The sequence below is a fragment of the Sciurus carolinensis genome, chromosome 2, assembly GCF_902686445.1.
Source record: "Sciurus carolinensis chromosome 2, mSciCar1.2, whole genome shotgun sequence".
Taxonomy (NCBI): Eukaryota; Metazoa; Chordata; class Mammalia; order Rodentia; family Sciuridae; genus Sciurus; species Sciurus carolinensis.
Window position 1 is genome coordinate 36,993,113 of NC_062214.1, and position 25,112 is coordinate 37,018,224.

At 36.0% G+C, this 25,112-nt stretch overlaps 1 long non-coding RNA gene across 1 annotated transcript in view; it reads left to right on the top strand.

Moving 5' to 3' along the window:
* Positions 1 to 851: 851 nt before the first annotated feature.
* Positions 852 to 25,112, top strand: part of LOC124975986 (uncharacterized) — a 41,811-nt gene continuing 17,550 nt past the window's right edge. The window contains exons 1-2 of the long non-coding RNA XR_007106946.1: positions 852 to 973; positions 7,816 to 7,888. This is a non-coding gene — a long non-coding RNA (uncharacterized LOC124975986). The remainder of the gene's footprint in view (positions 974 to 7,815; positions 7,889 to 25,112) is intronic.

A 25,112-nucleotide genomic window follows, 5' to 3' on the forward strand; every position in this document is an offset into this window, starting at 1 on the left:
AGCAAGTCACCACTGTTCGTGTTGCTCAATTTCATACAAACTCATAAAAGAAATGTTCTGCTGGACAGTAGGTCAGTCTGCTCACCATGCCACCCTCATGGGTCCCCAGGTAACCCCATAGACAGGAGTCCTGGTCAACTTTGGAGCATTTGGTTAACTTCTTGCATGGGGTAGAGAGTCAGAAAATTCTCTGAAGCAAGAAACAGTGACTAGGACCCTGTTCTGGGTCTGACATGTCCTGTCCACACAGCACAGCCACCATGGAGGAATTTGGAGAAGACCAGTATAAATACTTTCTTTGAAAGAACAGTGACAATAGTTTTGGGCTTGGGTGGATGTCCTGCCAGATGACACTGTTGACCCCATCTGGTCTCAGGCCCTGGGGGAATTTGGAAAACTTGAGAATGGTTCTCCAAAGCAAGGGCTCATTGACCTCCTATACCCAACTTGATCAAGTTTAAGGGGATTACCTTGTGATTACATGCCAATTTTAACTGTAGATCTCAAGAAAATTTGAATGTTTCTGTTAGCTCCTTATTACCTCTCCATGAGAACATGTGGGCCAATCTGTTGGAAGATAAGAAATAGTAAGCCTGGCCATGTCACCTCAGTAGACCCTCTTGACAGTTACTAAGCAATCATGACGTGAGTAATCATGGCCCAAATTAGAAAAAGCAGGGAGGTAACTCCCTTCTGATCTCAGATAAGAGAGCAATGAACATGTCACTGTTTGCCACTCAAGCTTTATGCTTGTTTGCATGGCAGTGTTATTGTGGCAACAGATAACTAGTTCAACTTGTCTACTAAGAGTTTAGAAGGTAAGTGGAAAATTACTACTTTACAGCAAGCATCAAAAGTCTCAACAAGTATTCTACATTGCCAATAGCAGCTGGAATGTGTGTGTCCATTGATATGTTTGATTCTGCAGATATAGAAATGATCAAGAATAAGAGAGGACTGAAGATGAAGAAAGGTCAGTATGGAGACTTTCTTCTGGTTGAAAGTGATAGTAGTTTTTTCTCAGTAGTATTCTAGGTATGGTCTCTGAGTGTACAGATTTTAGCTATAGAGACTTCAAGTGACAATGCCAGAGCAAAGCAGGATGGAACAGGTCAGATAATAAGTGCTGATACAGTGCAGCATGGGGCATAACTCTCTCAGGAAAAATTGGAGTCCTTAGGCATCCTCTGGGGCAGGAGAGGGTCTGAGTTGAACATGAGAATCAGTAAGATTTGCTTAGATGAGAAAGAAAGCATTTTAACTGGCAAAATCTTGTTTGGAAAAATAGAGTTTCTCATGAAAAGAATGCAATTACAATTCCTATCACATCTTCTGAGTTTGAGAAAAGATTCCATTTTAATGTAACAATGGAGACATAGATTACTTACAGATATTAGAAGCTTACATCTGAAACTATACTTTCTTGATTCATGATCGACAGAGACAATAAAAAATCTCATGTGAATCCAGATCTGCTTCCAATTCATCCTGTTTGTTTCCATCTCTGCCATCATTCACTCATTCATTTTATGAAGACATTTGTTAATTATTCATAGACTGCATGTTTGATAGAGGTAGAGATACATCAATAACTAAACTTGGCTGCTGGTCACAAGGGCTCAGAAATAAGGAAGGTGAAAAGATGTCAACGGAATTGTTGATCAATATGACAAGTATTTTAATGAAGATGGGCACCAGGCGTCACTTAGTGCCAAGGAAGGGGATACTTATGGTAGAAAAAGGCTATTAATCTAGATATTTAGAGATGAGTTGGAGGTCATCAAATAAGCCAAGGGATTAGCAATTTCTTCCTCCACTGGGCCTAACACAAGCCTTTGGAGATTTAAACCAATCCTTATCAGTTGACTGCATGCTCTCAATGATACCTCAGCATTTTCTTATTGTCTGATTAGTTCAGCTAGTTTCAGGGAGGCACTTTCTGCTACTGTTGCCCTTGCTATTACAATATTTGACTGACTGAATTTGATGCTCTTGTTTTGGGTCATTAAGTGTTCACTGAATTCTTAGGATGGGTGGTATATGTAGAACTGTAACCCATTCTGGTGCCTGTGCTGGATCAGGTGGAATCAGGTCTTAAGTTAAAGTTAAAGGACATGGATCCAGGGAGACACTGGATTGTAGATAAAGAGGACATACAAGGCAAAGCTTACTGACCAATGTTGAGTGTAAAGCCTGAGTCTGCAAGAAAGTCTACTTAGTTCCTGGTCTCTAGAAACAGAGCTAAGATGGGGCTTTTGGTGCAAGAGATTAACTGAGGAAGTGCTCTTAGAAGATGGGCAGTGAGAGAAGCAAGCTGGTATACAGGAAGTGGCCAAGCCAAAATGTAGCTTCAGGTGGAGTCCACCCTCAGCCTGACCCTATGGAAAGCTCTGGAACATACATGGTACCATGACTTTGGTCACTCTGAAGTAAGAGGCCTTTCTACTTCCATATGATTCTATAATCAGCACTCAATGTATCTGGGGAATGAGTGCACGGGCCCAGGTACCAACATCAACAATATCAAGGCCATACACCATAAGACATAGAAGAAAGGGTGCTGGAGTTTTCCTCTCTGGGTGCGAATTCCAGTACTTTTAGCTTTGAGACCTTGGCAGTTTCTTAACATTCATTTCCCTCTCTGTAAAGTGAAGATAATTTTATTTATTTATTTTAGTGAAGATTAAATGAAACATTTTGTGCAAAGTTCTTGAAAAAACACCTACTTTAGCATAGATATTTAAAAGAGTTTGCTAAGTCTCTTAAGCATCTTACCATAACCATTTTATGTTACACATTCTGGTATTTTGCAGTTGTCTTTGGCTCCTACTGAACAGTGTTTGCATCATTGAAATACATAGCCTCTCCATTTGCCTGCACATCAAACTTCCTGAATTCTTAACAAACAACAGAATCAGAAATGTAAAGACTTAGAGAAAATGCAGAAGTCACAATGTACATAGATATTGTTGTGTCAGAAAGATGGACTCACAAGAAAACCCTTCTCCACCAGTGATAATTGATAATAGAAAAACAACTATTGGTATAGAAAAGAAAGATCATAAAAATGATCTCATCAGTGTTGTTATTTTTCCCCTTGCTCTTTTTTCTGTTATCACTACTTCTAATACTACTAATACTTTTATTATCATTTTTCAAACATTCAATAAATGTTAGGCAGTGTAAGATGTTGCCATAGAAAGAAAATGAATAAAACGTATTTTATGGTTCCACTCAAAAAACAAAATGTCAACATACTATCAGTCTCTGAAAAAAAATACAAGTATAATTTTAATTTAGAGAAGGTTATCAGGAAAGTATGAATTTAAAAATTATATATGCATAAAAGCAATAATTACATTCATTTAAAACAATTTTTAATATATTAAGTGGAAAACAGGAAGTGCTGATGTTGAAATGGGTGAACAATGTACACCTGGAAAATTCTTTATATGGAACTTTAAAATTGGATCGTTAACAAGTATATGTAGGGAACTCTTTACATTCAGTGTAAAGGTCCTTGATTATTTTTTATTTTTTATTATTTTTTAAAAGACTTTTTTAGTCATAGATGGACACGATACCTTTATTTTATTTGTTTATTTTTATGTGGTGCTGAGGATCAGACCCAGTGCCTCACACGAGCTAGGCAAGTGCTCTACCACTGCACCACACCCGGCGCCAGGTCCTTGATTCTTGACACAGAAGATGCAGATCTTTCATGAACTAACTGGGCACATCACTTCAGTTCTTGAATTCACAAAATAAGAATGTTGACATAACCAGGATCATTCTGTGATTGTTTGCCTTAGGTAATTGCAGTACTGTTGTTGATATTGTTTTATGACAAATCCAGCAATGTTACTCCATAGTTAAATTGAATACAGTAATGACATTCTGCCTTCTGACAAAAGATAAACAAAACAAAATCACCCTATTATTGTGATTCAAAATCAGTGAAGATGATCCAATGAATATTAACTTTTAGAGGTTGAAAAAGGATATAAAGAAAATGATGCTATTTATTTAAATTAAAGAAAACGCACATATAGAAAAGTGATTTTTTGGTTGAAACATAAACAATAAAATATTGTCAACTTATGTGGCTACTACTGAGAGGCATAAAAAAAGAAAAAAGAAGGAGAAAGAGGGGAAGAGGACTGGCTGAGGAGATATTGTTTTGTTTGAAATATGTCTTTAAGGAATTGGTAGTAGTGCTGGTATACTTTCTTTTACTTTGAAATAACTAATAATATTAATAATTTATTTATTTTAACTTATGCATGTCCTTTAAAATCTAAAGTGAATTTATATGTTCAGCATATAGCTTGATTTTTATCCATTTGGCTTCTCTATATATTTTGATGATAGAGTTTAATCCATTTATATCTAAAGCAGTTACTGATGGGATAGAAAATAAGTTCCATGCAAATGGTAATCAAAGGAGAACTGGGGTGGCTATAGTTGTATCAAATTAGATTTTAAGTCAAGAAACTTTTACAAGTGATGGAGAAGGACATTACAAAATAATAAAAGGGCAGTTTAATAAGAAGATACAACAATTATATATGTATATCTACATATATAATACATATATGTGTATGTATACATATATATGTGTATATATACATATATATACATATTTATATATGTCTGAAACATCAATACATCAAAATATTTAAAGCAACTGTTGGCAGAATTGAAGGGAGAAATAAATGGCAAGACAATACTTCACTTTCAGCATTGGAAAGAACATCCAGACCAAAAATCAGTAAGGACTGGGGAAGAGGTTCAGTGGTAGAGTGCTGGTGAGTTCAATGCCCAGTGGGGGGGAAAAAAATAGCAGACATGAGCAACACTTTAGAATATAATAGACCTGTACAGAAAATTCCACTCAGTAGCAACATAGTACACATTCTTCTCCAGCACACAGGGAACTTTCTACAGAATAGGTCTTATATGAAGTCATAAACAAGCCCTCAAAGAAAAATTGAAAACATGACCACAAAGGAATGAAAGTAGAAATCAATCTCAGAAGGAAAGATGGAAAATTCATAAACAAGTGGAAATTAATTGACATACTTCTTCAGGAATCAATGGACTGAAGAAGAAATAAAAAGGAAATTAGAAAATATCTTGAGACAGGCAAAAACACACCATTTAAAAACTTTTGGATACAGCAACAGCATTATAAAAGGAAGTCTTGTGATGAAGAATGTCTACATTAAGAAGGAAAGGTCTTAAATAAACAACTTACCTTTGCAACTGAAAGAACCAGAAGAACAAACTAAACACACATTTAGAAGAATGAAGCACAAGCTAAAATAAGAGCAGAAAAAAATAAAATAAGGAATAGAAAAATAATAGGGGGAAAATCAATGAAACCTAGAGTAGGTTTTATGAAAAGAAAATAAAAATTGGCAAACTTCTAGGTGGACTAAGACAAGAGGAGAAAAAATTAAATGATACAAGAGGAGATATTACAATTGATGCCACAGAAATAAAAAAAAATTATATGACAACAAACTGAATAACTTAAAAATGATAAATTCACAGAAACATAAAATGTTCCAAGTCTGAATCATGGATAGAAATAGGAAATCTGAACAGAAATATAACTAAGAGGGAGCTTGGTTAGTAATCAAAAACCTCCCAACAAAGATAAGCCAGAACCAGATGACTTCACTGGTGGACTATACTAGCCATTTAATAAATTAATGTCCTAATTAGAATAAGATATATTCCGTGTTTGAATAATATATCAAAATGGATTCTACTGTCACGTACAACTAAAAAGAACAAATAAAAATTAATTAATTAATTATTTTAAAAAATTAATATTATTCCTTAATCTCTATAAAAAAGTTGAAGAAGAAACTCCCAAACTCATTTTATGAGACCAGCATCACATTTATACAAAAGTCAGACCCAGATACTATAAGAAAACCACAGATCAAATCCTTAATGAACACAGATGCAAATGCTCTCAAAACAATACTAAGAAACCAATTTCAACAGCACATTTCAAAGGATCATACTGTAACCAATTGGTATCTATTCCTTGGTGCAACACTTGAAACCCAGTTAATGTGTTACATAATTCAGTCATGCTTTTGTGGTGTTATTTCAAGGGGAAGCTCTGAAATGGACCAGGGATACAGAAAGGAAATGGCATACTTTGAATTCACATGAACAGTGCAATTATTCCAAAAGTGGTCCCAGAACCATGAACAGTGATTGGCAGCAGTTGGGAGCTTTGCAAGAAATGCAAATTCTATAGATCCGCCCCAAAGCTTCTGAGTCAAGTTACAGGGAAGTGGAACCATCATTCTGTGTTTTCAAAAGCCTTCCTGTTGCTTCTGGAACATACTCAACTTTGAAAAGCACTGTCATCCCCTTCCTCCTGACAGTGAATATTAATTGCATTAAGCAATGAATATATCCACAAAAAAGCACTGACATGTGATTACTCCACTTCATGGAGAAATGCTCACAAAAGATATGTATACACTATGAATAAGAAATGGGGCATCTGAAACAGTGATTTAGGTTTTCATTTCACTAAAATCTACTATCACACTAATTATCTTAGTATAATACCAAAGTTGGGACTGAAGAACTGAGATGGAACCAAAAAAAAAAAAAAAAAAAAATTGCACTTGCTGTTTCCTATACTTTGGGTAAAACTTATACAATATTTTCTAATGGAAAATATTATATAGCTCTTTTTGTCATATAACATGTATATCACTATCTGTTTTTACAGAGATATCTAACAGAAAGATGAGAGACAGTTCAGCTTCAAATCACAGTTTTATTTGCCTTAATGAAATAAAGTGCCTGTGGAATTTAATGGAATATGCTTCATAAAAACTAATTTAACTTTTATTCTGGCGGCCACATCTATCAAAGAGCAATTTTCAATGAAGGTTGAAATTCTGTAAAATTTAATCACCAACAATCCAGAAATAGCTGACTATGAAAGGTATTGCAATTTGTGTTCAGATGTCCTTTTGTATCTTATTTTACTTGCTTTGTATAACTTCTGAAGAGCCTTCACTCCTATAGAAGAGTGCATGCTTTGTGAAAGCACATTTTTGTTCTATGACTGCTGACATTCATGTATTAGTGTAACAAGCATATATTGAGCATGGCATGTGTGCCTGGCTCCATTCTAGGTGGTAAGGATAAATTAGCAACCAAATCAGATACAGCTGGTGATTGCATCTTGCATACTAGCCCAGGACACAAACAATAAACACACACAATTTTATAATCTGTCACAGGTTGATAAATGCTGCAAAAAAGATTGAAGGAAGGAAGGTGAATAGAGAATCACATTAGTGCTTTTAATGGCAGGGTCAAGGAGTTTCTCTGATGATGTGATACTGAGGGAAATGAGGAAGTTGAGCACGCGGATAAGGGAGGAAGAGATCTGAGAGGAGATTAGTGCAAAGGCCCTGGTATGTCAGGGAGTTAGAAAAGCTGGGCCTGCTAGGCTGAAGCAGAGTAGGGGAGGACCGTGCCTGAGCTAAGTAGCATAAATCTCTGGTTTGGTAATCTGTGAACAATCAGCTCTTTTGGTGCCAAAAGAGATTTTGGAGCATTAGATCAATCAGCTTCATATCTTTCTATTTATATGTCATATGCAAATTATTAATCTGATACCAAAACACTATTAAGAAGACTATTTGCACTTCTGTCAGTATTAGTGAACTCTATTTGATGGTCTGAAATATAATATTGACTGCATGACTGGGTAGGCCAAAAGAAATGCATATGTTGCTAAATGGGGGTCCTCTTCCTCTGTTTTAGGAGCGCTCTCTCCTTCCTCTCCTATCATTACATTAGAATTTAGAGGAGGACCAAAGGCTGAAGGTTTTCTCTGGTAAGTGGATGATGATATATAATGGGGGAGGGGGTGAGGCGTGAGAGAAGAATGGAGGAACTTTAGATTACATAAAGGGAAATGAGAGGGGAGGGTTATGAAAAATGGTGGAATGAGACAGACATCATTACCCTATGTACCTGTATGATTATATGAATGAATAATGATGTGTGAATCTACAGCATGTACAACCATAGAAACAAAAAGGTGTACCCCATTCGTGTACAATGAATCAAAATGTAGTCTGTAAAAATAAAAAAATAAATAAATAAAAAAAGATTTAGAGGAGGGTGGGTATGGAGGATTATAAAAATTAATTTTAAGCTTCCTTTATTTTTAAACTGGGATGATCCTTTGACTTTGGTGAAGTCTCTTTTGAGTTTTATATCTTGAATTCCTAGTGATTAAATTTCAACAGGAGGCAAAATGTTTAAAACTACTTTGGATAGCAGCAACCCAGGGAGGGCAAGTCCATATCACAACGTGTCTGTTGCTATAGAAAATTTGAGAGGGTCATGTCTTCCTTCACCCTGCCCTTCTTTTAGCGACCAGACTCTCAGGTTCCCTCCTGCCACAAGGCCTTTGTACCTGCTGTTTTGTTTTGTTTTGTTTTGTTTCGTTTTGTTTTCTGTTGGGAGTGTATGTTTAGATGACCTGGGGATGTCCAGACCCACCCCAAACACATTAAAATCAGGATCTCTATGTATTGGTCCTTATAGAAGTTCCCCAGGGAATTGATTCCACTTCCCACCTGCTCATCTTCCTTGCTTAGGGACACTTCCTCATAAACACTCCCCTGCCCTGACCCTAACTCAGATCCCTCAATTATAGGTGCACCCCCTTGGAATTTGTACCACTGTAGGCATTTTACATTTCTTTGTGATAATATTTGTTTAATATCTGTCTTCTTTGAACTCTTTGCCAAGTGATCTTTAAGAGACTGGCTAACTGTGACATCCAGCACTGGCAATCCTGGTGTCCAGCTACCAAGAGTAATGACTAAATTCCTGTTAAGTGATTTCCCTACAATTTTTTTTCCTGAATGAAGCAAGTGACCTCTGTACACAGACCAAATGAGTGCTGATTGAGGTCATTCCAGGCAAATTTATCTTCCCCAAACGGAGCTTTGTTGTTCAAACTAAAGTAATTGAGAGAACACACCATAATAAGAGATGCATTGTAAGGACATGTTTTCTGTGTGACAACATTTTTCATGAGCACGGACCTTGGTCTATGTGAAGGAAAACACATGGTGCTTAAAAACTGTGTTGTTTCCTACACCAGACTGTGGCCTTTATGAGAGAAGCAACTATGTCTGATCTTCTTATATTAAATAAATCTCTAGGTCCTAGAACTTGGCACTTAGTAAATATTCAATAGCTGTTTGTTGAATGTGATGAAATAGAAAGAGAAACTACACTAAGGGTTTTACTTTTTCAGATGGTTCCCATTTGGTAAGGAGAAAAAGCAGTTTTATGGTTTTGAATCTTATGTCTCTCAGAAGACCAACTGTTGAAGGCTTGGTTGCCAGACTGTGGTGCTACTGGGAGGTGTGGAGTCTTTATAAATGGGACCTACTGGAAGGAAGTTGGGTCATTAAGGGCATGTCCTTTGAAGGAGCTCTTCAGACCCCTGCCCCTTCCTTTCTCTTTTCTTCCTGACTGGTATGAGGTGAGCAGTCTTCCTCTACCATGTGTTCCCACTGCCTTGATGTACTGTGCCCAAACCCAGAGGTTTTCACAGTGGTCAACTCAAGTGACTCAAACCTCTGAAATAATGGACTCAAACAAATCTTTCCTCCGTTAGGTTGATTTTTTTCAGGTATTTTGTCACAGCGTTAGACAACTAACACGGGCAGTGATTTTCATTCCTGGTTGAATATTAGCATTACCTGGGGGGATAAGCAGTGCTGGAAAATACCCATGCCTGGACCTATCCCAGACCAACCAACCAACCAGAATCTTGGAGGGTGGAGTATTGATTTTTATTTGGAACATTTAGTTTTCTATTATTGCTTAATTAATTACCAGCTTAATTTAGCACTTAAAACAACCTAAGTATATTACCCTGCAGTTTCTCAGGTCAGAAGTTCATGTGTGTAGTAGCCGATCTGCTGCTCAGGATCTCAGCAAACTGAAATCAATTTGTTGGCTAAGGCTTCAGTTCTCTCTAGGATTCTTTATTCTTCCAAGCTCACAGATTGCCAGCAGAGTTATTTTCCTTATGGTTCTAGGACTGAAGTCCCTTTTGCCTTCTGAGCTATTGTCCAGGGATCATGCTGAATTTTAGGGGGCCACGCTGAGGTCCTTGTCATGTGATCCCCTCCAATTCAGCAACAAAGAACCTCCTTGGTATCAACCCTCTTCAAACTTCAAATCTTTATTATTTTTCTGGTGTGACCTGTTGGACAAAGTTTCTGCTTTTAAAGGACTTGAGTGAATAAGTCAGACCTGTCCAGGTAATCTTCCTATCTTACAAAGGTACTCTACAACAGAACCTGATTTTGAAAGTGAAATCAATCAAATTCTCAGTCCTGACGATGATGAGGAACTATAAACTGGGAATGTGCATGTAGGACTTTTTGAGGCTTACCTTAGAATTCTGCCTACCACAATTGGTATTAAACAACCCTCCCCAAATGAGATTAGGAGCTACTGGACAAAGGTATTAAACATTTCAAATAGTGAAGTATTATGTGACCTTTTAACACATTAATTTTTTAAAGAAATAAATCTTCTAATCCTCAAAAATTTCCAGAGATTAAGAGACATCAATAGAATGTCTAACTATAAGGATAGCAGAGATTTACTTTGGGCCCTGTGAGAATCTCAGTAAAAATACCATACTAGAGAAGCACTTCCAGTGGGATTTAAATTAACCCATTTCTGAAACCCATCAAGGTCTTAACTAGACACAGAGCTCACCCCTGGCAGTCGGGGTGAAAAGACTAATTATAATGATGTTAGTGGGACTCAGAGAATGATCAAGGGATAGAGACCCAGGGAGAGTAGCAGGAGTGAAGTTCACCAGTTGTGGGAGGACTCTATAGACTCTGTGGAAAAGCACGGAGAAGACTGTAGATGGGAGGGACACAGCTATTTCTGGAGACCAGGGAGGGGTGTACAGAGGCAGCTGGGAGAAACCCTGTCATTGACACCTCCCACCGTCCCATCTCCTGCCTGTGTTTCCTAGTGACCCAAATCAAGTAGAAGCCTGAAGAAGAGATTATCCAGAGGGAAGAGACCTCCTCCAAGGGCAGTGTAGAGAATAGAAGGGAAATGACAGAGGCAAATAGAAAATAAATCACCACATCTTGAAGGTGATTTTTAAAATGTACATTAAGGAAATAGATTTTGAAAATTAAAAAGTGGTGTAATGTAACATGGGGATTTTTTTATACCCTAAAAAATAATTTACCAAATGGTTTTCTACATTGGTAATCACTGCCAGTTAAATCCCTTACTCATCAGTACTGGGCCCAGGGATCCCCTCTAGTTTTATTTTTCCAGTTCCATGGTGATTAACTTTAGGGAAATGAAGTTGGCACTGCGAGGGAGGTAGGGAAAGGGAAGGTAAAGATGCATATTATTTTTTTAATTTTCAAGTTCAACATACATGACTTTAAAATACAAAAAAACCCACAAAGTTATCTTGTTCATGGTATAAGTAATTTTATTGATAACTTAGGATATTTCTAAATATGTATCTTAAACACAGTGTGTGTAATTTACTTGACATATATGAGTAAAATAAAAATAAAATGTGTTTTTCAGATTTGGACTTCTAAAAGTTTCTTTATTTCTAATTTTTGTGATTTATAGCATAGGCAAATTTTAAATCTTCTTCCACCATATCTCAGATTAAAAAAAAAATCAGATTCAAGTCAGAGAACTTCCTAAACAGATGCCCCGCCCCCTGGGGAGAGATAATTTCTCTTTTGTTCTCCCTATTCCTACCCATGTTTGTATTTGTGTGTTTGTATCTCTCCAAGTGTTATCAGGATAATCTTGAGCACTTTCAACTTTTTTACTTTAAATCCTCTAGCTGTATGTTGTTGATAAAATATTAATAAGTAAAAAACAATACTTAAGTTAAAACATTTTAATATTTAAATTCAAGAATCCTGCATCATTGAAACTTTTATCTGTGCCTAAAATACTAATAAACAAGGAAAAACAAAGGTAGACTGTTGAACTGTCAGGAAGTGATTTTAACAGGAGATAGGAACATGAACAAAACGAAGATCTCTACAGGTGTCTGGAGGGCAGAGAGTAGTTGTGGTCATAGCAACATGTGATTTGAATGAACTCAAAAGTTAGCAAGTGAGCGTGGATTTCTTCATGCTGTGGCCTGTGAAATTGGCAGATCCCTACAGCAGAACTGAGAGAAACGTAGAAAGTAAGGATCTGGCTGATGCCTTTACTAAAAGACTTCTAGAATAGCTCCTTGAGCCCTCCTCCATCACCCCTCCAGTGCAGCTGAAAGACTCATTCCATAGAAAAATTTGAGAGATTGCCTTTAAAGATTGGAGGAACTTTAGATTACATAGAGGGAAATGAGAGGGAGGAAGTCGGGGTATGAAAAATGGTGGAATGAGACAGACATCATGACCCTGTGTACATGTATGATTACACGAATGGTGTGAATCTACATCGTGTACAACCATAGAAACAAAATGATGTACCCTATTTGTGTGCAATGAATCAAAATGCAATCTGTAAAAATTAAAAATAATTATAATAATTAAAAAAAAGTTCTTCAGGTCAGAGCTTGGACATTGAAGAGATGAATTCTCCAAATTCATACCTGTTCTATTATGCCATTTGGAGGAGGGACACAGCTTTGTGGGTGCCCAGTTTTAGGGGGTGTAAGATAAGCATAACGTGGGCATTTTTTCATAACATACACAGGTATACAGTAGATTTTCTCCTTCATTGTATAAGAGGTAAGACTGAATACACCAAAGCCAATGACTGATGTTATCAACAGAGTCCTTCAATAATCTACAGATAATCGAAGAAAACTAGCAATGATAAGGAGAAAGAACAAATTAAGCAAAGAGACCACTAGACTTAAGGGGATACATAGCTGACTGAGGGGAAGGGATGCCAACTAAAGCTTATAAATCCCAACGATATTTGAAAGAATATTATATCCACAAGGAGAAAAGCACCCTTTACATCCTTTAAAAAATAAATTGAATTTGCACTTTTTTTTTTTTTTTTGGCACTGGGAATTGGACCCAGGGGCACTTAACCACTAAGCCACATCCCCAGCCCCTTTATGTATTTAATTTAGAGACAGGGTCTTGCTGAGTTGCTTAGGGCCTCACTAAGTTGCTGAGGCTGGCTTCAAACTTACCATCCTCCTGCCTCAGCCTCGCCAGCCATGGGAATTACAGGTGTGCCCCACCATACCCTGCTGAATTGTGCATATTTAAGGTGTACGATATGATGCTATAAGATATAGTACATATAGAGTAAAATGATTACTGGTGTGGAACAAATTAACATATTCATCATCTCACATATTTACCCATTTCTCCCCTGTGGCAAGAGCAGGTATAATCTGCACATTTAGCAGAAGTTTCCAAATATATTACACTATTATTAATTGTAATCATCATGGTGTACATTTCATCTTTTGACTTCTTTATATTGTATATTTCCTATGTTGTATCCTTTGATTCTCATCTTCCCCATTTGCCTTCCCCTATTAGAACCCCAGTAAATCTCAGTTTTATTATTTTTATATATTTGACTATTTTTTCTTTTTTAGATTTCATATGTAAGTAACTGAGTTCATGCAGTAATATATTGCTTTGTGTGTCTGTGTGTCTGGCTTGGCATAAAGTCCTCTAGCTTCATCCACTTTGACAAATTCAGGATCTCCTTTTTTTTTTTAAGTCTAAACAGCATTACTTTGTCTGTGTCCTTCATTCCTGCTGTGAATGTTTCATTTATCAGGACCAGTGTGGTTTGCTGTGTAATTTCTCGTAGAGAAATGCATGTGTTGGTCAGGAGGGGGCAGATTCTCAACATCCACTCCCTCTGGTTTGACTTATCTGTCTTCCTGTTTTGAGTTATGCCTGGTCTGGTCCCTGACTCCCGAACCTCAATCAGCTCATGCCATTCCTCATCCTCTTCTTCTGAGGTGTTCACAGGAATCCCACTTATGGGGGTCCCATATTTTTTTCAGTAACCACCATCCTTGCTCTAGCTTATGGTAAATATTTACCTTTGTTTAGTAAAGCTGCAGGCCAGAGTTTCCAAATTTTCATTAGCACTCCTCATATGACCAAGTAATTGCACACTAATCCCTGCTTGAGTTAAACATGCTTCTTGCTCCAACTTTAATTCCTTCTGCAACTGCTTAACGCAGGATTGGGCTTGTAGCTGCCCATTCTGACATGAGCAGGGGTCACCCCACACAAGCTGCTATCTTACATAGCTCTTTCTTTTCCAGACCACATTACTTGTCCATAAGGAACAGATTTTACTTAATCCTTGAGATCTTTTGGGGACAACACTGTACTCATATGGTGGCCCCCAACCATCTATAATATTTATGATAAAAGACACTCAACAAACTGTGAAGAGAAGGAAAGTTCCTCAACATAATAAAGGCCATATATGAGAAGACCATAGCTATTAACTATCCAAAATGGGCAATCCAAGATGGCGGACTAGAGGGTGATTGCAACTCCAGTCGCTCCAGAACCCAGGACTCAAAGGGGAGGCATTGAGAGACTCGGACTAAAATAGAGTCACAGGGTGAGTCTCCCCCACTGGGTGAAGCTCGGCCTGGGCAGCAGGCATGGGTAGGGGCGGCTTATCAGAGCAGGGCAGGGCAGCTAGTCTTCCCCAGGTAACCTTGCACACTCCGGTGGTGGGCTCCTCCCACATGGCCAGCTGCGCGTGCAGGCCCCCCAGTGAGAGCCTTTCTGCACAGAGCCAGCTCCAAGCTCAGGAACCAGTAGGGGACTGGGGGCAGCTTTCTTTGGAAGCACTGCATTATCAAGTTCCTCCAAGACTTCAGGCTACTGAGGGCTGGGAGGTGATACACTGGAAATCTACAGGGAAACTATAAGCCAATAGAGGAAATCTGCAATATCTCAGGGTCCCACTGACATCTGACCAGTATGAGAAAACAAGGGAAGAAAATATCCCAAACAAACCTAGATACTATATCAATAAAAACCAATGACAGCACAGCAGAAGAAATGTCAGAAAGGGAGTTCAGAATGTACATAATTAAAACAATCAGGGAAGCAAATGAGGAGATGAAAGAGCAAATGCAGGCATTGAAGGAGGAGATGAAAGAGCAAATGCAGGCATTAAATGATCGCACCAATCAACAGTTAAAAGACCAAATACAGGAAGCAAGAGATCATTTCCATAAAGAGTTAGAGATACTGAAAAAAAAACAAACAAACAGAAATCCTTGAAATGAAGGAAACAATAAACCAAGTTAAAAACTCCATAGAAAGCATAACCAATAGGATAGAACACCTGGAAGACAGAACCTCAGACATTAAAGACAAAATATTTAATCTTGAAAACAAAGTTGGCCAAACAGAGAAGATGGTAAGAAATCATGAACAGAATCTACAAGAATTATGGGATATCATGAAAAGGCCAAATTTAAGAATTTTTGGGATTGAGGAAGGCTTAGAGAAACAAACCAAAGGAATGAACAATCTATTCAATGAAATAATATCAGAAAATTTCCCAAATATGAAGAATGAAATGGAAAACCAAGTACAAGAGGCTTATAGGACTCCAAATATACAAAATTACAACAGACCCACACCAAGGCACATTATTATGAAAATACCTAACATACAAAATAAAGACAGAATTTTAAAGACCGCGAGAGAAATAATCAAATTACATTCAGGGGGAAACCAATAAGAATATCAGTAGGTTTTTCAATCCAGACCCTAAAAGCTAGAAGGGGCTGGAACAACATTTACCAAGCCCTGAAAGAAAACGGGTGCCAACCAAGAACCTTATACCCAGCAAAAATTACTTTCAGATTTGACAACGAAATAAGATCCTTCCATGATAAACAAAAGCTAAAGGAATTTACAAAAAGAAAGCCGGCATTACAGAACATTCTCAGTAAAATATTCCATGAGGAAGAGATGAAAAACAATGATGCAAATCAGCCACGGGAGGAACTAGCCTAAAGGAATAGCCAAATAAAGGAGAAACCAAATCATGTCAAAAAACAAAAATGAGTCAAATGACTGGGAATACAAATCATATCACAATAATAACCCTGAATGTTAATGGCCTGAACTCATCAAACAAAAGACATAGAATGGCAGATTGGATTAAAAAGAAAAATCCAACAATATGCTGCCTGCAAGAGACTCATCTCATAGAAAGAGATACCCATAGACTAAAGGTGAAAGGATGGGAAAAAACATACCATGCACACGGACACAGCAAAAAAGCTGGAGTATCCATCCTCATTTCAGATAATGTGGACTTCAAGCCAAAACTAGTCAGATGGGATAAAGAAGGACATTACATGCTGCTTAAGGGAAGCATAAATCAGCAAGACATAACAATCATAAATATCTATGCCCCAAACATTGGCTCATCCACGTACGTCAAACGAATTCTTCTCAATTCCAGAAATCAAATTGACCACAACACAATAATACTAGGCGATTTTAACACACCTCTCTCACCACTGGATAGATCTTCCAAACAAAAATTGAATAAAGAAAACATAGATCTCAATAACACAATCAACAATTTAGACTTAACCGACATATATAAAATATGCCATCCAACAAAGAACGAATACACTTTCTTCTCAGCAGCACATGGATCCTTCTCTAAAATAGACCATATTTTATGCCACAAAGCTACTCTTACCAAATACAAGAAGATAGAGATACTACCTTGTACTCTATCAGATCATAATGGATTGAAATTAGAAATAAATGACAGAATAAAAAACAGAAACTTCTCCAATACCTGGAGATTAAATAATACACTTTATATGATGAATGGATAACAGAAGACATCAGGAGGGAAATAAAAAAATTCTTAGAAGTAAACGAGAACAAAGACACATCATATCAAAATCTCTGGGACACTATGAAAGCAGTACTTAGAGGAAGATTTATTTCATGGGGCGCATTCAACAAAAGAAGTAGAAATCAACAAATAAACGACTTAACACTACAGCTCAAAGCCCTAGAAAAAGAAGAGCAGACCAACACCAAAAGTAGTAGAAGACAGGAAATAGTTAAAATCAGAGCCGAAATTAACGAAATTGAAACAAAAGAAACAATTGGAAAAATTAACAAAATAAATAGTTAGTTCTTTGAAAAAAAAAAAAAAACAAAATTGATAAACCCCTAGCCACACTAACAAAGAGAAAGAGGGAGAAAACTCAAATTACCAAAATTCGGAATGAATAAGGAAATATCACAACAGACACGAGTGAAATACAAAATATAATTAGAAGCTATTTTGAAAATCTATACTCCAACAAAACAGAAAACCTCGAAGACATCAACAAGTTTCTAGAGACATAGGAATTACCTAAACTGAACGAGGAGGATATACACAACTTAAATAAATCAATTTCAAGTAATGAAATAGAAGAGGTCATCAAAAGCGTACCAACAAAGAAAAGTCCGGGACCAGATGGGTTCTCAGCCGAGTTCTACAAAACCTTTAAAGAAGAGCTCATTCCAATACTCCTCAAAGTATTCCATGAAATAGAAGAGGAGGGAACCCTCCCAAACTCATTCTATGAAGCCAATATCACCCTGATACCTAAACCAGACAGAGACACATTGAGGAAAGAAAATTTCAGACCAATATTCTTAATGAACATCGACGCAAACATTCTCAACAAAATTTTAGCAAATTGCATACAAGAATATATTAAAAAGATAGTGCACCACGATCAAGTGGGTTTTATCCCAGGGATGCAAGGTTGGTTCAACATCTGGAAATCAATAAATGTCATTCACCATATCAACAGACTCAAAGTCAAGAATCACATGATTATTTCAATAGATGCAGAAAAAGCATTCGATAAAATACAGCATCCCTTCATGCTCAAAACACTAGAGAAAATTGGGGTATTGGGAACACTCCTTAACATCATATAGGCCATCTATGCTAAGCCCATGGCGAATATCATTCTAAATGATGAAAAACTGAAAGCATTCCCCCTAAAAACTGGAACAAGGCAGGGATGCCCTCTTTCACCACTTCTATTCAACATCGTCTTTGAGACTCTAGCCAGAGCAATTAGACAAACCAAAGAAATTAAAGGGATACGAATTGGAAAAGAAGAACTCAAACTATCCCTGTTCGCTGATGACATGATTATATATTTAGAGGAACCTGGAAATTCCACCAGAAAACTTTTAGAACTCATAAGTGAATTCAGTAAAGTAGCAGGTTACAAGATCAATGCTCATAAATCCAATGCATTTTTATACATAATTGATGAATCTTCAGAAAGAGAAATTAGGAAAACTACCCCATTCACAATAGCATCGAAAAAAATAAAATACTTGGGAATCAATCTCACAAAAGAGGTGAAAGACCTCTACAATGAGGACTACAGAACACTAAAGAAAGAAATTAAAGAAAACCTTAGAAGATGGAAAGATCTCCCATGTTCTTGGATAGGCAGAATTAATATTGTTAAAATGGCCATACTACCTAAAGTGCTATACAGATTCAATGCAATTCCAATTAAAATCCCAATGATGTGCCTTGCAGAAATAGAGCAAGCAATTATGAAATTCATCTGGAAGAATAAAAAACCCAGAATAACTAAAGCAATCCTCAGTAGAAAGAGTGAAGCAGGGGGCATCGCAATACCAGATCTTCAACTCTACTACAAAGCAATAGTAACAAAAACTGCATGGTATTGGTACCAAAATAGACAGGTAGATCAATGGTACAGAATAGAGGACATGGACACAAACCCAAATAAATACAATTTTCTCATACTAGACAAACGGGCCAAAAATAGGCAATGGAGAAAAGATAGCGTCTTCTACAAATGGTGCTGGGAAAACTGGAAAACCATATGCAACAGAATGAAATTAAACCCCTATCTCTCACCCTGCACAAAACTCGACTCAAAATGGATCAAGGACCTCAGAATAAGAGCAGAGACTCTGCATCTTATAGAAGAAAAAGTAGGTCCAAATCTTCAACTTGTTGGCTTAGGATCAGACGTCCTTAACAGGACTCCCACAGCACAAGAAATAAAAGCAAGAATCAACAACTGGGATAGATTCAAACTAAAAAGTTTTCTCTCAGCAAAGGAAACTATCAGTAATGTGAAGAGAGAGCCTACAGAGTGGGAGAATATCTTTGCCACTCATACTTCAGATAGAGCGCTAATTTCCAGAATCTATAAAGAACTCAAAAAACTCTACACCAAGAATACAAATAATCCAATCAACAAATGGGCTAAGGAAATGAACAGACACTTCACAGAAGATGTACAAGCAATCAACAGATATATGAAAAAATGTTCAACATCTCTAGTAATAAGAGAAATGCAAATCAACACTACCCTAAGATTCCATCTTGCCCCAATTAGAATGGCGATTATCAAGAACACAAGCAACAATAGGTGTTGGCGAGGATGTGGGGAAAAAGGTACACTCATACATTGCTGGTGGGGTTGCAAATTAGTGCAGCCATTCTGGAAAGCAATATGGAGATTCCTCAGAAAGCTTGGAATGGAACCACCATTTGACCCAGCTATCCCACTCATTGGCCTATACCCAAAGGACTTAAAATCAGCTTACTACAGAGATACAGCCACATCAATGTTCATTGCTGCTCCATTCACCTTAGCCAGATTGTGGAACCAACCTAGATGTCCTTCAGTTGATGAATGGATAAAGAAACTGTGGCATATATTTACAATGGAATATTACTCTGCAATGAAGTATGATAAAATTATGGCATTTGCAGGCAAATGGATGAAATTGGAGAATATCATGCCTAGTGAGATAAGCCAATCTCAAAAAACTAAAGGACGAATGATCTCATTGATAAGCGGATGAGGACATATAATGGGGGGTGGGAGGGGTTAGCGTTAGGGTTAGGGTTAGGTTTAGGGTTAGGGTTAAGGAGGGTGGTAAGAATGGAGGAAAGAAGGACTGTATAGAGGGAAAAGAGGGGTGGGAGGGGTGGGGGGGAAGGGAAAAAATGAATCAAACATCATTGCCCTATGTAAATTTTTGATTACACAAATGGTATGCCTTGACTTCGTGTACAAATAGAGAAACAACATGTATCCCATTTGTATACAAAATAAAAAAACAAACAGCAAACAATAAAAAAACACCCCTTGGAAATCTGAAAAAATAAAAACAAAAAAAACAAAAAACTATCCAAAATGGAAATTAGAACTACAGTCTTATATTTAATAGTCACAAAAATAATGAAATACTGCGGAATAAATAAGGAGATACACATACACTAAAACCAACAAAATATTGATAAAAGAATTAATAAATAAAACTAATATTTCATTCAGCTATGAAAAACCAACAGCTCAGGACTACAACAAGGATACCCACTATCACTATGCATATTCAGCATAGTAACAGAGCATAGTAACATAGTCCTCATGAAAGGAAAACACTTCAAATGGAAAAACATGAAGTAAAATGATCTGTTCATAGACACGATTTTAATATGTAGAAAACTCTTACTTAAATAAGCAAAAATCTTGTTAGTGTTAATAAAGGAGTTCAATCAACATAGCCATCTGTTACAAAGTCCACATACATTTGCATTTCTTTTTTTATATTTTTTTAGTTGGCAATGGACCTTTATTTTATTTATTTATATGTGGTGCTGAGAATCAAACCCAGTGCCTCACACGTGCTCGGTCAGCACTCTGCCACTGAGCCACAACCCCAGCCTACATTTGCATTTCTAACAATTAACTATCCAAAATGGAAATTAGAACTACTGTCTTATATTTAATAGTCACAAAAATAATGAAATACTGTGGAATCAATAACTGAGGAGATACACGTACACTAAAACCAACAAAATATTGATAAAAGAATTAATAAATAAAACTCTTGTTCATGGATTGAAAGGCATAATATTTTTGAAAGATATAATATTCTTAAAATGTCTATATTACCCAAAATAGTCTACAGATTCAGTGTAACAGAAAATCAAAACAGCAAAATCACAACAGTATTTTAAAATACACAAATAGAAAAATCAAGTTTAAAATACATTTAGAAACTCGAAGAACCCCAGATAGCCAAAGCAATTTTGAGGAAAAAAAAGAACAATGCTAAAGACATCACACTCCTTGATTCTAAAATACATTACAAAGCTGGAGTAGCTAAAAGGAGATGGTACTGGCATCAAGACAGACATACAGACCAGTAACTGAAAAGAGTAAACCAGAAATAAACCCACTCATTCTGATCAAGTGATTTTTGACAGGGTGCCAAGATATGAAATGTGGAAAGGAGAGGCTCCTTAACAAATGGTGTTGGAAAGATTAGATATCCACATACAAAAGAATGAAATTGGACCCAGATCTCATGCCACGTACAACCCTCAACTCAGAATGGGTTAGAGATTTAAACACAAGACCTGAAAAAACTAAAATTCTACCTACTTCAAGAAACTAAAATTTCTAGAATGGAGGACAGTTTCCTGACATTGATTTTCATGAGGATTTCATGGATACGATAATAAAACATAAGCAACAAAGGAAAAAATAGATAGGATTACCTTAAACAGTAAAGCTGCTGGGTGTGGTGGTACACACCGCTAATTCCAGCAGCTCAGGAGGTTGTGGTAGGAGGATCATGAGCTCAAAGCCAGCCTCAACAATCTAGCAAGGCCCTAAGCAATTCAGTGAGATCCTGTCTCTAAATAAAATATAAAAAATGGCTGGGGATGTAGCTCAGTGGTTAAACAATCCTGGGTTCAATCCCCTGTACAAAAACAAAAGTAAAAACAGTAAAACTTCTGCAGAGTGAAGGAAACAATTAAAACAGTGAAAAGGCAACCTGCAGAACAAGAAAAACATTTGCAAATTGTGTGTGTATCATAAAGGGTAAATATCCCAAATATATGATTTCTATAACTCTATGGAAAATGTATTCCCCAAAACAAAGAATCCCATTTTAAAATTTGGAAAATAATTTTGAATAGAAATTTTTCCCCAAAAGACTTAGAGATGGCCACAAGTATATGAAAAGATGCAGCAGAAAAATGCTAATCAAAACCATGGTGAGATACATCCTCTCACACATGTAAGATTGTCCCTTATTAAAAAACAAAGAAAAAGATTTTTAAAAAGATAAGTATTGATGAGAATGTGGAGAAATTGGAACTTTTGTACACTTTTGGTGGGCATTTAGAAACTAGTAAAATTACTATGAAAAATATGGGGTATCTCCCCCCAAAATTTTTAATAATTACAATATAGATGAACTTTGAGAACATTCTGCTAAGTGAAATAGGTCAAAAGACAGAAGGGCAAATACTTCCCTTATATGACATAAATAAGTAGTTGAACTCATAGATTCAGAGAGTGGAGAGCCAAAGCTGGGGGAGGAAAAAATGGGGAAAAACAACTTTAAATTCTTAAAAAAATCCCTAATACAAGGCTTTTCTGTGGATATGACTTCATAATATAAAAAACGAAAACAAACCCTCATATAAAAAGTTTTATTCATGCATTAAAATTTGCATGCAATAAAAAAATAGCAAACAATGTATATCAATACACAAAACTATGACCAAGTTAGGTTTATTTCAGGATTGAAGATTGTTTAAACACTTAAATTTTAATTAATATATTATATCTCATTAATAAAGAATAACCAAAATTATATAATCACCTCAGGCAGAAAAGCAGTTCATAGAGTGTATTTATTTTTACATTTGTGATAAATTTTATCATTCATGATAAAAAAATCCTTAGTTAATTAGGAATGAAAAGAAGCTTTCTTATGGTGAACTTGGATTGTATGAAAATAAACCTGAGATCAGAATTGATGTAAGAATGTCTGATATCACTATGTATTTTCAGTTTTGAACTAGAGGTTCTACCCATTGCTACAAGGCAAGAAAAAGAAGCAAATTTAAAAAAAAAAATCAGTTACTATGTTGGGACAAAAATGCCTTGATTGCTTTTTTAGTGCACAAAATCTAAAGGAATCTTCAGAATTAACATTTAGTTTAGTCACTGGCTACAAGATCATCATTAAAAATCATGTGTTACATACAGGAACAGCAAATATTTAGAAAATAAAATTAAGATACATGATATCATTTACACAGATTCAAAAGTATCAAATGTCTAGACAAAATCTAATAAAAAATGTGTAGTACCTCCACATGGAAAATTACAAGATATTATTGCTAGAAATAAGGAAATTAAAAAACATAATGATGCATACTATTTTCATAACCATGAAGAATTAATATTGTTAATATTATTAAGGTGTCAGTTCTCATCAAATGTATCTATTTATCTATTTGATAAAATTCAATCAACTTCCTAGCAGATTACATTTTTAGAAATTGGCAAATTGATTCTAAGATTTACATGAAAATGTAAGGAGTCAAAATGACTAAAATTATCTTGACAATTTGACACACCTGTATTACCAATTTTAACTACACTGCATAAATCTGCTATAAAATAAGAATGGGCATCACAGTGCCAAGGTTGACAGTGGAACACAATAGAGAGTCCAGGAAGACTTGTGTATTAATTGACTTGATTTATGACAAATGTAGCATTACAAATCAGAGACAAAGGAAATTTTTCCCTTAATAAATTATATTAGGTCAATTGAATATTAAAATGGAAAATATTAATATTGACCTTACCTCTCACCATATACAAAAATTAGTTCTAGGTGATTGCACACCAAAATGTTACTCTTTTTTTGTACACACATTACAATTATTTAAAAAAAAATGAAGCAAAACAACTGCATTTCATACCAGAGTTTAAGAAATATATTGGCATTAAAATTCTCACCTCAGCAACCTTGCATCTGAAAGGTTCAGAAATTGAAGGGGAAAAAAATCTGGGGATTTCGTTCTAAAATTCTAGAATATAAAAGTTATATTTATTTCTGTAAGAACTCATTAAGTTCATCTTTTAGACACTATTTCTAAAAGAAGCCAAGAAAAAAATCAAAGACCTTAGGAAACAATGGAACAAACCCAGAAGAACAACAAAAAGAAATAAGAAGACAGCTGAGTGCATTGCCTGGAAGTATTTTATATCATCCAAAAAGTAGTAGGATAAGGAAAGTGGATGCTCTAGGAATGTGATAAAGCATAAATACTTTCTTTCTGATAACAAGAAAAATAAATAAGTGCAATAAAATTCTCCAAGAGATTTCCAACATTGTATGAGAAAATCATGTTACATACTGAAGCAAGATGAAGTGTACCATTATCTTGAACAGGTGATGAAATATAATGGAATACAGTTGGTATAAATGTTGAAATATTCTCCTTCTAGGAACTCAGTCTAAGGGACACAGAATTACTTCTTTGTGAGTTCAAGCACCACCACTGATCTCTGCATATTTATATATTCATTATATTTTGATACTATTTTATTAGCTCATAATTATCAGAACCAAATTATAGATGTGCAACTTTACTGAAAATAGAAGTCAAACTACAACTGCTACACAGCTTAACATTGTCAAAGTGATGCAGTGATTGACAGATTCTGACCAGTGGCAGAGGTGGAGGCTATAACGGTTAGGAGGAACCATGTCAGAACATTAAATACCTCATCTTATAAGGTGAGGAATTGACAGCTGTAGCTACAAACTGGTGGGTCTAAAACAAGGACCTTAGTATATGATTTAAAATGTTTAAAAATATAATCAAGAATTGTAAGAAGGAGAAGACAGTGTAGGTTGGAGAAATATAGAGAAAATATGCTAAATAACTCCTTGTTCATCATAAAGCCTCAGCAGATATGGCATAGTATTGATAAATTCAGACATAAAGACACAAATATTTTACTTAGTATTACTTCCAAAAGCCCTAAAGTAGAACAAGTTAGAAATTGTTTAGATAAATAAGGAGAAGGTGTGGAGGGACGAGGGTTTAAGTATGGTAAGCAGGAAAATCTTCTCATTTTGAACTTCTTTCTCTTTTTTCTTATGTTTTGCTTCTATATGCTTGCATTA